This window comes from Jaculus jaculus, chromosome 10 (assembly GCF_020740685.1).
Source record: "Jaculus jaculus isolate mJacJac1 chromosome 10, mJacJac1.mat.Y.cur, whole genome shotgun sequence".
In the NCBI taxonomy this organism is placed as follows: domain Eukaryota; kingdom Metazoa; phylum Chordata; class Mammalia; order Rodentia; family Dipodidae; genus Jaculus; species Jaculus jaculus.
Genome location: NC_059111.1, coordinates 4,300,044 through 4,316,254, shown reverse-complemented (window position 1 = coordinate 4,316,254; position 16,211 = coordinate 4,300,044). Strand labels below are relative to the sequence as shown.

General features: G+C 45.3%; 1 protein-coding gene across 5 annotated transcripts in view; it reads left to right on the top strand.

Annotated features, from left to right (window-relative positions):
- The first annotated feature begins 1,026 nt into the window (after positions 1 to 1,026).
- Positions 1,027 to 16,211, top strand: part of Znf280d (zinc finger protein 280D) — an 85,554-nt gene continuing 70,369 nt past the window's right edge. For all 5 annotated transcript variants that reach the window (XM_045160176.1, XM_045160177.1, XM_045160179.1 and 2 more), the window contains exon 1: positions 1,027 to 1,158. The gene's annotated coding sequence lies outside the window, so the exon portion shown is untranslated. The remainder of the gene's footprint in view (positions 1,159 to 16,211) is intronic.

The following is a 16,211-nucleotide window of genomic DNA, read 5'->3' as shown; positions in this document are numbered from 1 at the left end:
GTTCGTCTACAGGGGCTAGAGGTCCCTGGTGGGCCCATTCTCTCTGCCTCTTTCCCTCTCTCAAAGAAATACTTTTTTTAAAAATTAAAAAAAGAAAGGGGGTATGTGCACCAGAGGGAGGAGGGAAGTGGAGAAAAGAGGAAGCACACACCTGCATAACAGGTGGAGTGGGCCACAGAATGGGTTTTATGGAAGAGAGGTGAAAAGCTCTATGAGGGAGGCGCCTTGGCTGTCCTGCAGAGGTGGGAGCTGGGGGAAAGTGACCTTCCCTTCTCTTGGCCCAGAGGTATAATTACTTATTATCCCAGGAGGCAGTCCCTGATCCCCAGGTTAGTTAACCTTGCCAGAATGGTAGGGGAATAGGGAGAGTGGGAGGGAGGCAGGGAGGGGGAAGGGGAGTATAGGAGGGTGAAGGGGGAAGAGTGGGAGGGAAGGGGAAAGTGGCAGGAAGGGGGAGTGTGGGAAGGAGGGGGAGGAGAGGGAGTGTAGGATGGAGGGGGAGAGTGGGAGGGAAAGGAAGGGGGAGGAGTGTGGAAGGGGAAGGGCAGGGCAAGGGTGGGAGGGGGAGAGTGAGACCCTTCATAGACAAGACCCCTCCCCCACTGAGGCCGAGGGCCCCGGGTGAAGCCCCTGTGGTGGATTCCCCTGTTATGGAGCGGCCGGCTGCCTTTCCGAGTCTGGTTTACCTGTTCGCTGGTCGGCGGTGAACGTTTTCCCGCCCCCGTCCTCACACTAGGCCGCGAGCACCCGTGTGGCACAGGGACGTCCCTCCAAGTGGCTCGCCCGGGGAGTGACGTCGCCCCGCAGGCCTTTCCTTCCCTCGAAGGCCCCCCGTCGAGCCGCAGCGCACATGGCGACGCCCGCCTCCGCGACGCCCGCAAAGCGGGAGCGCGGGAAGCAGCGCTCGTGCGTGCGTGCGTACGTGCGTGCGTGCGCGCGCGCGGGGCCCCCTTACCCAGCAGGCCGCGCGCGGGCCCGCTCCAGGCGCGCCCCTCCCCCGCCCCCTCCCCCTCCCGGCGCCGGGCCGCCAGCTCCGCCATGGGAGCCGCCGCCGCCGCGCAGCGTCTGTGCTCCTCCCGCTCCTCCTCTTTCTCCTCCTCCTCCTCCTCCTCCTCCTCCTCCTCCAGGCTCCAGTCAGGCAGATTCGCGGCGCTCCCGGTAAGCGCCCGGCGTCAGGCCCTCTCGCGCCGCCTCGCTCTGGGGGGGAGGGCGGATGCAGGCCTGGGGGGTCGGCGGGCCCGGGGCGGGTCGTCGTCGGCCCGGCGGGCTGGCGGGGAGCGGCTGCGCGCCGGACTGCGCCGCCATCTTGCTGCCGGCCGCCGACGCCGGGGCGGGCAGGGCTGCGCGGCGGGGCCCGGGCGGAGGAGGCCGCGGCCCGCGTCGTCTCCGCGCCTCCCGCGCTCGTTCCCCTGCGCCCTCCCGGCGGGGCCCCGCCGACCTGGTGTGCGCGCGTCCGGGGACCCTTCGGCCACGGAGGCCGCCCGCGCCTCGCTCCTGCGTAGGGCATCCGGGCCCCGGTGACCAGAGGTGTCCACCGCCCCCGCATCCTCCTTTCTGGTCCCGTTATTGTGCACACACACATTCCCCCGTCCCGAGCACTAGCCAGGTGGATATCACAGTGGTATCCTAACTGAGCTTTTCATATCATCCAGAAAGTAGGATCGCACTTCTGAGCTCAGATGAAAGGACCTCACAACTTACTTCGAAGTTTTGTTTTTTTCAACGCTTTATAAGAGAAATACTAGGAGGTGGAGAGATAGCTTAGCAGTTAAGACACTTGCTTGCAAAGCCAAATGACCCAGGTTCTGTTCCTTGGGACCCACGTAAGCCAGATGCACAAGGTGGCGCATGCGTATGGAGTTTGTTTTCAGTAGCTGGAGGCCCTGGCGCGCCCATTCTTTCTTTTGCCTTTTTCTGTCTCTAAAATAAATAAGTAAAAAAAAAAATTTTTTTTTAACGAAATACTAGGCTTAGAGATGAGACAACGCAGAGTGAACTTGCTGTTGCAAGCCCCTGATGTGAAAATTTAGTTCTGTTTTGGAAAATGCCAACTTAAAAATTTTCAGGTGTGGTCTGTGAATCTTCCCAGTTTGACTTAAGTCTTTCAGTGCCATTAAATATAAAAGTAAACGCGGGAAAGTGCACCCTTTGAAAGTACAAAGGCCTCCAGCACTTACACGTGTAAGGTATCCTGCTTCGGGCCAGCCCTGTACTACCTCTCGTTATGCGGATGGGTTTGTGAGGCTGTGAAGGGACTGGATTGTAGTACTGTGCTCTTGATGGTCCTTGTCTTAGCGTCTTGGCATTTGTGTCTTTCGTTGACATCACCTGATTTTATGTCATCCCATGGCCCCTTTCAAATGTCTTATGTTTCCTGAGCTGTTTTGAAGGTTCAAGAAGCAGCTTTCCGAGAGAGAGGGAGGGGGAGAGAGATGACATAAATGACATCCCCTGGCTACCAAGAGGCGGGTCCAGTTACAGAAATTTGTATTTTGTGATTTCAGTTCAGTGCTCAGGTCATGATTCTTCTTCTGGGGGTGGGGTGGGGCTTGAGGTAGGGTCTTGTTCGCCCCCGGCTGACATGGAATTCACTATGTAGTCTCAGGGTGGCCCTGAGGTAGGAGGCTAGCGATCCTCTTACCTCTGCCTCCTGAGTGCTGGGAGTAAAGGCTTGTACCGCCATGCCCGGCCAATTCAATATAATTATTTATATTTATTATTTAGCATATTTATTTTAAGAATTATTTAACATGATTATTTATATTTATTATATCTAACATAATTAACAATTTCAGTTTTGAGATCATTTCTTACCAGTAATCATGTTATTTTTTCCAAACACACTGGAAATTCAAATAGTACATTTGGACACTCATATCTACCACCTAGTCTTAATATTTGTAAACTATTTGTTGCATTTTCGTTGTCTATCCTTGACATTTATGAACACTTGAAAGCATGTTGCAGATATGATAGTTCATCCCTAAGTAATACATGTGTGTGTACATGTGTCATCAGTACGTATCTGTATACTACAAAACAGCACTATAATCACACCCAAGAAGGATAAGACCATTCTCTGATATCTAATACAGATTCAGGCTTAGTATTTTTGACAATATTTTATAAATCTTTAAGTACATTTCATGGTATACAACATAGACAGTATGGTTGACCTATTAGTCCTAGTTTTGGTTTTTTATTGTTTATATTTATTTAGTTAGTTATTTATTTAAGAGAACAGACAAAGAGAGAAAGAGAGAGAGAATGGGCACGCCAGGGCCTCTAGCCACTACAAACAAACTCCAGAAGCATGCATCTGCTTGTGCCGCTTGTACATCTGGCTAACGTGGGTTCTGGGGAATCGAGCTTTGAACCGGGATCCTTAGGCTTCACAGGCAAGCACTTAACCGTCAAGCTGAGTTTTGGACTTTTAGATAATAGTTTTTATTTATTTATTTGTTTGTTTGTTTGTTTGTTTGAGAGAGGAAAAGAGGTGGACAGAGAGATAGAGAATGGGTGCACCAGGGCCTCCAGCCACTCCAAATGAACTCCAGAGGCATGCGCTGCCTTGTGCATCTGGCTTACGTGGGTCTTGGGGAATCGAACTTAGGTCCTTTGGCTTTGCAGGCAAACACCTTAACCACTAAGCAATCTCTCCAGCGCTTAGATAATAAGTTGGTGATAAGCTTTCTGCATTGAAAGGTTTCCTGTTGCATTTAGCAGGTAATCTGTGGATGTTTTTAGGTTTTTAGTACTTAGTATGAATTTATGTGCAGCAGGTTGTTATACACACGGTTAGGAGAAGTCTCCTGAAACTTAATTTCCAAATACAAGCACGTAGTTACTTTCTTTTTTTTTTATTCCAAGGTAGGGTCATACTCTAGTTTGGGCTGACCTGGAATTCACTATGTAGTCTCAGGGTGGCCTCAAGCTCACAGTGAACCTCCTGCCTCTGCCTCCCAGCACTGGGAATAAAGGCGTTCACCATCACTCCCTGCTTAATCTTAATTGTGCTTTGCTACTGCTACAAAAGCCCTGAGCTTTCAAAGAAGGCCCAGTGTTTCTCACTTTGTAAAACCTCTCTGAGTACCTCTTACAGGTGTAGCAATTCCAAATTCCTTAAACAACATAGAACAGAAAAATGCTAAGATAGTTTCATGTTGGAGGTCCAAAAAAAATCCCAGCATTTCCATTCTCTCCAGGGAAGCATGGTATACCAGTTCTTCAGTCTAGAGTTTTACTTGTCGAAAGTGTAAGAGAAAAGCAAAAGAGAACACCAGGCTTGATCTCTACTGACGAGGCTACTGACAGCGAGGGACCTCAGCTTTCCTGTGGGATATAGGCTTAAGCACTGAACCAGGCTAGGGTGCGAGTATATAAGGAGAATCCTAAGAAAAAGCCAGACTGTACCAGGTACAGCTGATAAGAAAATTTATAGCTGTTTCCGTCCTTGTTCAGAATAGGCTTCTTTAGTCAGGTATGTCTAAGGGAGGATACTCAAATGGTCTCTGGTCCTTCAAGGCCATCTAGGTTAAGGAGAGTACATCAATCAGGAAAGGTGTCAAACTTAATGGGGCTGAATGCCTCAATTGTTTCTTTTATTGTCCTGAGCCTTGGGGATAGCCATTAACTCTTTAGTTCCTTTTTGGTTTTCAGGGAAGGCCCTTGACCCTTCAAAAAGTGGCTGACTTTTTTTCAAATTTTCCAAGTTTATTATTCTGCCTTAAAAAATTCATTTCCAAGAGACAAACAGATGATTCAGAAGTATTTGTGCAAGATTACCTTTAAAAATCATATGTCATAACTCAAAAGTGGCTGATTTTTTTATTTTTGGAAATAAGGTAATATGTAGTTCAGGTTGGCCTCAGTTGCACTATGTAGCCCAGGATGAGTTTGGACTCCTGATCCTAGAGTGTACTACCATGCCAAGCTTTCTGGGTTGGTTTATTTTTTTCTTTTCCCATGCTCAAATCCTCACTTCTTACTATAAAATGGCATATATAACTCCAAGCCTAAACTTTTCTGTGTTTCGCTTTTCTGTGAATTCCTGTGCATGTAAATATGAGTAAAGATTGTGTATCTTTCTCCTACTAACCTGTCTTACTTAAAAAAATTTTTTTGTTTATTTTTATTAATTTGAGAGTGACAGAGAAAAAGAGACAGAGACAGAGAGAGAGAATATGAATGGGTGTACCAGGGCCTCCAGCCACTGCAAACAAACTCCAGATGCATGTGCCCCCTTGTGCATGTGGGTTATGTGGGTCCTGGGGAATCGAGCCTCAAACAAGGGTCCTTAGGCTTCACAGGCAAGCGCTTAACCACTAAGTCATCTCTCCAGCCCCCCCACCCCCCGTCTTTTTAAATCTAAAGTTTAATTCATAGGGTTCTAGGTACTGAACCTATGCTGGTAAAGAAAAGTTTTTGTTATATGACATAAGGATGTTGTTAGTCTCCTCTACCTATTGAAAATCAATATGATATTTTGTGTGAAGCCATATGAAGGATGATTCATTAGCCAGGTTGAATTCAGTGTTGTGTCATCTTTTTTTTTTTTTTTCTTTTTTTTTTCCCAGGTAGGGGTTCACTCTAGTCTAGGCTGACCTGGAATTCACTCTGTATTCTCAGGGTGGCCTCGAACTTGTGGCGATCCTCCTACTTCTGCCTCCCCATTGCTGGGATTAAAGGCTTGGGCTACCATACCTGGCTTCTTGTGTCATCTTTTTATGCAGTAGACTCCAATTGTTTTTTTTTGTTTTTGTTTTTAGAATAGTTAGGATTGATCAGTGAGTTAGGATTAATTAGTGATGTAGGATTGTGGAAATAGCAAATATTTCAAGATGTAGGAAAAATAAAACTAGTAAGGCCCTTTTTGTATTCTATCAAGAGATTCTTTTGTAGGACCACGTAGTGATTGAGAGGTTTTTTTTTTTGTTTGTTTGTTTTTTGTTTTTTTGAGGTAGGGTCTCACTTGGGTCCAGGCTGACCTGGAATTAACTCTGTAGTCTCAGGGTGGCCTTGAACTCACGGCGATCCTCCTACCTCTGCCTCCCGAGTGCTGGGATTAAAGGCGTGCGCCACCACGCCCAGCGAGAGTTTTTTAAAATACATTTTTAGTACTTTTTATTTATGTGTGTGTGAGAGAGAGAATGGGCATGCCAGGACCTCAAGCCACTGCAGACGAACTCCACATGCATGTACCCCGCCCAATGTGCATCTGGTTTATGTGGGTTCTGGAGAATAGAACCTGGGTTCCTTAGGCATTGAAGGCAAGTACCTTAACCTCTAAGTTGTGTCTCCACCCACCCACCCACCTTTTCTTTTTGGTTTTTTGAGGTTGGCTTTCACTGTAGTCCAGGCTGACCTGGAATTCACTCTGTAGTGTCGGGTGGCCTTGAATTCAAGGTAATCCTCCTACCTCTGCCTCCGAGTGCTGGGATTAAAGGCCTGTGCCACCACGCCTGGCTGAGAGTTTTATTTGAGGCACTAAGCAAGTTTCCCCTTCTTGCTTGAAGATCTTGCAGAAACAATGCAAGTCATGCAACCCTAGTCTTGAATAGAAGTGCTTAAGAATAAAGTTCTGCCAGGCGTGGAGGTTCTCTAAAGATAAAGCTTAAAAGGAAAAACTGGTAACAAAAATATTTTGGAACAGATCACCTCCCAAACCAAACTAAGTACTGCCTATATTTCTTAGAGATGTAGAAAGTTTAAAAAGTGCTCTCACAGTAGGAAAGGCAGGTAGGTTCAATTCATGTTAGGAAGTCACAGAACTCTATCCAATTAACTACTAAACCAGCAAACTATTGGTGTCCATAAAACACTTTTTCTTTTCTTCCCCCCCCCCGCCCCCCCCCAGTAGGGTTTCACTGTAGCCCAGACCTGGAATTCACTATGTAGTCTCAGGGTGGCCTCGAACTCACAGTGATCCTCCTACTTCTGCCCCCCCCCCCCCCCCCAGTGCTGGGTTTAAAGGCATGCACCACCATGCCTGGCTATTTTAGTCACTTGTATTTCAAATATTTCTGGTTTAACACACCATGATGAACAAAATGTTTTTGGGGATGGTATATATTTTACTGTTTCTAAACACAGTTTTACATATAATTATTACTCAATAAACATTGTGTGTGTGCTTGCCCGTGCGTGTCAAATTTACCACTTGAACGTTCCTTATTCATCTGGGAATTGCTTGAATTTGCCTGTCATTCTAATGTTTAGCAATTTAAAAGTTTTGCTCTACTGCTTTGAATTGTTTACCCACCAGTGTGGTAGTTTAGCCCTCTACAAAAACAAAGGCTTTGACTTTGTGTCCAGTGTAACAGGACACAAGATGCCTTATGGTCAGGACACTGAGAACTACTCTGCCATGTCTTCCCTCTGCTAGATTATTGGTTACTTGGATATAGCTGTGACTAAATACCAGACAAAAACAACTTAAAGGAAAGTTGTGGGGTTTTTTTTTGTTGTTTTTTAGTTGCAGGTTCAGTGGATTCAGTCTTTCATGACTAATTAGGAGCTACAGAGTAGAACATTTCATTCCATGGTAGGCCAAGAACAGAAAGGGGAATGAATGCCTCTGTTTTGTCCATTTTCTGTCTTCCCTTTTTAGTGCAGAGAAAGTCTTCCTCTCAGTTACTCCAGTATGGAAAGAGAGCCAGAGAAGTTCCTCCCTAATCTCCTAGGCAATTCTAAATCTAGTCAAGTTGACACTAAAGATCACCATTACCCACCCTGGTGTTGTGAAGCTGGGTATTCTGCATTCCAGAAGAACAATGTGGTGCGCCAGATTGAGTGCCTAAGCTGATAAGAGAATCCAGCTGCCTCCATTAGTACATATGAGTGAGACTTGTAGTGATGTAAAAATAAAACCACACCTCTATGTTTTGTAACTTTGAGAACACAGTTATTTTCTTTAAGCATGTACTAATATTTAATGGTGGTGTCACTTTAAATTCTTACTGCTTGTGTGTGTTTGTTTTGTTTTGAGGTAGGGTCTCACTCTAGCCCAGGCTGACCTGGAATTCACTATGTAGTCTCAGGGTGGCCTCAAATTCACCCAGTGATCTTCCTACCTCTGCCTTTCCAGTGCTGGGATTTAAGGTGTGCACTACCATGCCCAATTATTACATATTTTAAAGAATTTCTCAAGTAAAGATTCTGTCCTTTGATGTTAACCAACAACAACACACTCTCATTTTTTTTAGCTTTAGGATTTCTTTAGTATAAGAAGTGAATATCCAGTTGATTGTATTTTATCTAGAGCTAGAGATCAAAGAAAAGATTGTTAGTTGAGGAACGCCCCTCTGTCTTGTGTTTTTGTGTGTGTGTGTGTGTGTGTGTGTGTGTGTGTGTGTGTTTGCATCTGCATGTGTAGTTGTTATCTCTGGCAAGTCTGAGAAGCCAAGCCTGGAGGATATAGGAAGGAGAAGTCAGGGGTTTTAGGTATATCCTAACCTCTGTTGTGTTTCCTGCCTTGTTTCTCATGAATTCACTTTTTCCTGTTTAGGGTATAAGATTATTTTATTGTCACCTGTACTAGATTACTGACTGTTGCTAGAAAGGCCTTCATAAACAGAATGCAACATGTAGATAGCTTTATTAATCCCATGGAGAAAAATAAGTAATAGATCTCACAATTTTGGCATCTCTTCCATGATACTACATTGTCAGTGTTCATTTGAGAAGTTGGACACAAAAAACTTTTTTTTTGTTCATTTATTTATTTGTTTGAGAGTGACAGAGAGAGAAAGAGACAGATAGAGAGAGAGAAGGTGTGTGCCAGGGCTTCCAGCCACTGCAAACGAACTCTAGACGCGTGCGCCTCCTTGTGCATCTGGCTAACATGGGTCCTGGAGAATTAAGCCTTGAACCGGGGTCCTTAGGCTTCGCAGACAAGCGCTTAACCGCTAAGCCATCTCTCCAGCCCACAAAAAACTTTTAAACTTTTTTTTTTTTTGATTTTTGAAGTTGGGTCTCACTCTAGTCCAGGCTGACTTGGAATTCACTGTGTAATCTCAGGGTGGCCTCAAACTCGTGGTGATTCCCCTACCTCTGCCTCCTGAGCGCTGGGATTAAAAGCATGCGCCATGAAGTCCTGCCACTTTTTTCTTTCTTTTTTTGGCTGCTAAGCCCTTGATCTTAATACTTATATATTTATTTGAGAGAGAGAGAGAATGGGCACGCCAGGGCCTCCAGCCAGTGCAAATGAACTCCAGACAGATGTGCCCCCTTGGGCATCTGGCTCACATAGGTCCTGGGGAGTAGAACCAGGGTCCTTTGGCTTTGCAGGCAAACTCCTGATCTGCTGAGCCATCCATCCAGCTCTGAGCCCTGCCACTTCTTTTATTATCAAGTATCTTCATAGTTGTATTACGTTCTTAAATCAAGCACTCCTTGGAGAGTGGTGGTATTATTATCATTTATCTTTTACAGATGAGGAACTTGAATTTTGGGGAAAATATGTCATTTATTGGAATAGAGTGGATGCTGCCAGAAGTTGTCTTTATTTATTTATTTATTTTGTTTTTTCGAGGTAGGGTTTCACTGTAGCTCAGGCTCTCTTGGAATTCACTATGTAGTCTCAGGGTAGCCTCAAACTCACAGCAATCCTCCTACCTCTGCCTCCAGAGTGCTGGGATTAAAGGTGTAGGATACCACACCCTGTTACAGTCCACCTTACCTCTGCTTCCCCAGTGCTGGGATTAAAGGTGTGTGCCACCACGCCCAGCAATTGTCTTTATCTTATTGTCTATACCTTATAAAAATAAGGTATAATGCCTTGGTTTTCCCTCATCTCAGCCTCCGTCTTTTTATCTATTTATTATTTACTTATTTATTTGAGAGAGAGGGAGAGGGAAGCAGATAGAGAGAATGGGCGTACCAGGGCTTCTAGCCACTGCAAACTAATGCCAGACGCATGTCCACATTGTGCATCTGGTGTCATGTTGGTCCTGGGGAATCAAACCTGGGTCCTTTGGCTTTGCAGGCAAGTGCCTTAACCACTAAACCACCTCTCTGGCCCAAGCCTCAATGTTTTCATTAGAGGATTACATGTTCACTTCTGCTTGTGCCAGGCAGTGTAGAGTTAATCCTCAGTTCGGTGGCATCATCATTCACCTTTTTTGCGGGGGCGGGAGGTGTTCGAGATGTGGTCTCACTCTAGCCCAAGCTGACCTGGAATTCACTGTGTATTCTCAGGGTGGCCTCCAACTCACAGCAATCCTCCTACCTCTGCCTCCAGAGTGCTGGGATTAAAGGTGTAGGATACCTCACCCTGTTACAATCCACCTTTGGGAGTGTCAGGTCCTTGACCATATGGCCTGTCTGTCCCCACCTGCACTCTGGAAGCCATAGTACCTAGATGACAACCCACCTCAGGCTGGGATGGTAGAAAGTTAATTTCGGACTTGATAAGTGGATGACCTGTATTGAATGGGTGAAAGAAAGAGATGAATGCTGAAACACTGAGTGTAAAGTGAATCATGTGGATGTGTGCATGAACCTTTGTGCCTGTCTGGAGGTCAAGAGGAAAACATTGACTGTTAGTCTTCATCGTCTACTGATTTGTGGTGGTGGCAGGGGAGTCTCATTTTTCACTGCTGGGCTCACCCAACTATCTGGCCTGTGAACATCTGGAAATTCTATTTCCACCTCCCTTCTCACCATAGGTAGGCTGGGATTACATATGCGTTCACAACAGTGTCTAGCTTTATGTGAATTCTGGGAATCCTGACAAAGCTACTTAAGTTTGTACAGGAAGTGCTTAAGTGACCAAGCCATCTCCCTAGCCCTAAATTGAATGTTAAAAGTAAAAACACTATACTTGAGGTATGACTTTCTAAGGGCCTGGGGGGAGCGAACCAGTACTTTGAAGGAAAGCTGTAGAATTGCAAGCAAGAGACTGAAAAACAAAACTCCAGAAAGATGTCAGTTAATGTAAAAAGAAATGCAAAACTAAAGCCTTTTGGTAAGTATGGTAACATTCACATGACATAAAATTCAGCCTCTTAAAATGTACAGTTCAGAGGCAGTAAGTGACTTCATGTGCAGTCATTGACACTACCTGATTCCAAAATACTTGCAAGTCTTCAAAGGAAACTTGCTTCATATTAAGCAATCTCTCCCCATTCTTTCTCAACCCCATCTTCTTGTGCCTCTAATCTGCTTTTCATCTCTGGATTTATTTGTTCTGAATACTTGAGGTAGACAGAATTATACAATATAATCTGACTCACTTGGAATGATTTCAAGAGTTTATGTTGTAGCATATGCCAATACTCCCCTCCTTTTTTTGGGGTGGTGTTCAAGGTAGAGTAGAGTCTTGCTCTAGCCCAGGTTGACCTTGAATTATCCAATTATCTGTGTAATCTCAGGGTGGCCTGAACAGTCTGCCTCCCAAATTCTGGGATTAAAGTATGCGCTACCATGCCTGACACAGAGAGATTGGACATGCCAGGGCCTGTAGCCTGTGTAAATGAACTCCAGATGCATGCACCACTTTGTGCATCTGGCTTACATGGGTACTGGGGAATTGAACCTGGATCCCTAGGCTTCACAGGCTGACCTGGAATTCACTATGTAATCTCAGGGTGGCCTTGAACTCACCTCTGCCTCCCGAATGCTGGGATTAAAGGCATAGGCCACCACTCCCGGTTTAAACTTTTTAATGAAGCTATGGAATTCATTTTCTTGAGCTTTATGGAAAACATGTCTCTACATGATTTAAGGTGGGAAAAGATACTGAGAATTTAGAAATAGCTTAAAAGAAGCCAGTAAGTAGAGAACTTGGTACAGTAGTCAATAGCTGTAAGATAAGACAGACGAACATGAAAGGGCAATTGGCATTAGGGTTTGGATGGCCTTTAGGTGGGTAGTATTAGAGTTCTCTGCAGTAGGAGCAAAGTAGTGGAGCCACTGTTCCTCATAGTTTGTTCATTCTTTCTTTTTTTCTTTTTTATTTGCAAGCAGAGGAAGGGAGGGAGGGAGGAAGGGAATGGGCATACAGAGGGCTTCTTGCCACTGAAAACCGAAAACAAGCTCCAGATACATGCACCACTTTGTACACCTGACTTTACATGGGTACTGGGAAATCAAACCTGGGCTATCAGGCTTCATAAGTAAGCTCGTTTCTCCAGCCCCCCCTTTTTATTTTTATTTTTTATTTATTTATTTATTTTTTTTGGTTTTTCGAGGTAGGGTCTCACTCTGGTCCAGGCTGACCTGGAATTAACTCTGTCATCTCAGGGTGGCCTTGAACTCATGGCAATCCTCCTACCTCTGCCTCCCGAGTGCTGGGATTAAAGGCGTGCGCCACCACACCCGGCTTCCCCTTTTTATTTTTAATACTTATAGATTTATTTGCAAGCAGAGCGCTCCTACCCAAGAGCATGCTCACTTTTGATTAACAAAATGACTAGGAAGAATAGAGCAAATGGGTTGTGGCAAGTTTGCAGGGTTTTGGCCAATGAAGAGCTGATACAGAGAGAGATTTCCTGTATCCTGTTGGGAAGAAGAAAGGGCTTTTTGTAATGGAGCTTTTAGTGACCCTGCTGATTTAGGTTGCTCTGTGGGTTTCAGTGGTCTGAAGCAGAGCTTTTCTGTAGATTAATATATTTTATACAGTAACAAAAGTGCTGGTAAAGTTTTTTTTTAATTTTTATTTATTTATTTATTTGAGAGCGACAGACACAGAGAGAAAGACAGATAGAGGGAGAGAGAGAGAATGGGCGCGCCAGGGCTTCCAGCCTCTGCAAACGAACTCCAGACGCATGCGCCCCCTTGTGCATCTGGCTAACGTGGGACCTGGGGAACCGAGCCTCGAACCGGGGTCCTTAGGCTTCACAGGCAAGCGCTTAACTGCTAAGCCATCTCTCCAGCCCAAGTTTTTTTTTTTTAATATAAAATATATATATATATTGTGGTGGAATGGAGGACATTTGAGATGTGTGCTCTGAATCAGTGTGAAGCACATTTTGTATTCTTCACAAATGGCTGAGTGTCCTTTTGCTGTATTCAGATGGAAATCACAAGCGGGGGCAGGGTAGCTTCCTGAGTGCTGACAGCCCTGAGCTTATGGGCCAGAATTTCAAATGTAGGGGCTTGTAACTCTAGGCCCTGAAAACTAGAGGCAGTTAATTCTCAGTGCTTCGGTCAGAGCAAGTTCTAGAATCTTTTTTTTTTTTTTTTTTTTTTTTTTTTGGTTTTTCGAGGTAGGGTCTCAAGTTCTAGAATCTTAAAGCCAATGGTTCTGAGCCTGGTAGCTTGGGTTGCAGCTCTTAAGTTTTGGGTTTTGTTTTAAGGCTCTGTCTACCCGGCCCTCTCCTTCCCCACCCCTCCTGGCACTCAATTTCCTAGAGCTTCTTCAGTCTTTTAAGGTCTCCTCAGCCTCTACTTGGCCAGTTCCTGGAACAGAGAACTGGGAACTTAAGCCCTGGGAATCTTGGGGGGCATGTAGCCTCAGGAGCCCCTCTCCAGCTGTCTTCTAGCTGCTGCCACCTAGGGTGCCTGGATCTAGAAGCTTAGAATGTGTGTGTGGCTTTAATTATTTATTTTATTTTATTTATTTGAGAGAGGGAAAGAGACAGAGAGAGAGAGATTGGACACTCCAGGGCCTCCAGCCACTGCATATTGACTCCACATGCATGCACCACTTTGTGCAGCTGGCTTACATGGGTCCTGGGGAATCGAACCAAGTTCCTTTGGTTTTGCAGGCCAGTGCCTTAACTGCTAAGCCATCTCTCCAGCCCTGAATGTGTGTATTTTTAGTGTTACCAGCTCTGCCTGCTCTTCTGATAAAGTAGCTACAAGTCTATTCCGGAGAAACCTTCATCAGACCTCATGCTAAAACATTTTGGAGCGTAGTTTTAGCAAAGCATGGGAGAAACTCCCAGACTAACCTGACAGGACTGAAAAGTAGCCTGCTTATGTCACTAAAAAAAGGGTGTGGCATGCTTGTGCTTAGATTGTAATTTCATCAGTCTTTCATGGGCATGGTTCCATTTCATCAGTCACAAGTTAGATATGTACTAGTCACAAGCTTCACATCGCCCCAGTGGTAGGCATTTTTTTTTCTTCAAAAAAATGTTTTATAGGGCTGGAGAGGTGGTTTAACAGTTAAGGCGCTTGCCTGTGAAGCTTCAGGACCTGTGTTTGACTCCCCATAACCCACATATAAGCCAGATGCACAAGGTGATGCATGCAAAAGGTTGCACATGCACACAAGGTGGCACACATGTCTGGAGTTCGATTACGGGTGGCTGGAGGCCCTGGTGTGCTAATCCTGTCTCTCTGTCTCATGCGCGCACTCATAAAAAAGGTCAGTTTGTTGGGTTTACCTCAAAACAATTGTATCATGTATTTTGATCATATTCTCCCCATTGCCTTCCCCCCTCCCAAATCACCTGACCAAGAGCAGCTTGTGGGCAAAAAAGGTTTATTTTGGCTTGCAGACTTGAGGGGAAGCTCTGTGATGGAAGGGAAAATGATGGCATGAGGAGAGAGTAGACATTACCCCCTGGCCAACATCAGGTAGATAATAGCAACAGGAAGAGTGTGCCAAACACTGGCAAAGGGAACCTGGCTATAATACCCATAAGCCCACCTGCAACAATACACAGCCACCCAGAGGCATTAATTCCCAGATCTCCATCAGCTGGGAACCTAGCATTCAGAACACCTAAGTTTATGGGGGACACCTGAATCAAAACACACTTTCCATGTAGTTCACTTCCATGTTTTCACCACTACCTCATGTTCCAGTAAATTAGAGGGGTGTATTTACTGGAGCATGGCCAGGTTACCAGTGACTACCACTGAAGGAAATGTGTCTCCTGCTTCCTCAGTGATTTTTTTTTTTTTTTTTTTTTTTTTGCCTTTTCAGGGTAGGGTCTCACTCTAGCCCAAGCTGACCTGGAATTCACTATGTAATCTCAGGGTGGTCTCGAACTCACAGTGATCCACCTACACCTACCTTTGCCTCCCAAGTGTTGGGATTAAAGGTGTGCGCCACCACACCAAGCTATTTTTAATTTTTTTATTGATTTATTTATTTGCAAGCCAAGGGAGTGGGCGGGGAGGTAGTCCAGAAATTGAGACAGTGAGAATGGGCACATCATGGACTCCAGCCCCTGCAAATGAACTCTAGATGCATGCACTACTTTGTGCATCTGGCTTTATGTTGGTACTGGGAAATTGAATCTGGGTCCTTAGGCTTTGTAGGCAGGTGTCTTAACCAGTGAGCCGTTTTTCCAGATCAATGATAGGTTTTAAAAAAAATTTAAATTAAAAAAATTTAAAACATTGTAAACCAGGAGTGATGGTACACGCCTTTAATCCCAGCACTTGGGAGGCAGAGGTAAGAGGATCACAGTGAGTTCGAGGCCACCCTGAGACTACATGGTGAATTTCAGGTCAGCCTGGGCTAGAGTGAGACCCTACCTCGAAAAACAAAAACAAAAAATATTTTTAAACATTTTGAAAAATAGTTTTTGTTGTTTATTTTTATTTATTTGTTTGAAAGTGACAGACAAAAAGAGGCAAATAGAGAAAGAGAGAGAATGGGCACTCCAGGGCTTCCAGCCACTGCAAACGAATTCCAGATGCCTGTGCCCCCTTGTGTATCTGGCCAACGTGGGTCCTGGGGAGTCAAACCTCAAACCAGGGTCCTTAGGCTTTACAGGCAAGCACTTAACCACTAAGCCATCTCTCCAGCTCTTTTAAAACATTTTATTCACTATGAGAGAGGGAGGGAGGGAGGGAGGGAGGGAGGGAGGGAGGGAGGGAGGGAGAGAAAAGGCATTCCAGGGCCTCCAGACACTGTGGATGAACTCCAGATGCATGCACTATCTTGTGCAGCTGGCTTACATAGGTACTGGGAAATCGAACCTGTGTAATTAGGCTTCGCAGGCAGACACCTTAACCGTGAAACCATCTCTCCAACCCCAATGATAGGTTTTTATTGAGTCACTGGGGTGGGGTCTCCTCCCATCATGAGTGAGAATAGCTACTGAGGTAAGCAGGGCTCTCTGAAGCACACTCAGTGAGTTCTTGGAGCAAGGTACTTCAGCCAAAACAGACGCAGTCAGGACTGGAGAGGCCTTCTGAAGTAGGTGTGGCTTGCTTTCTGGGCTTCGGGGCAACTGGAGTGGAATTTTTTTTTTTTTTTTCTGAATGAGTCTGGAGCATTCAAAACAGTTGCCTGCCCTGCAGGCAGT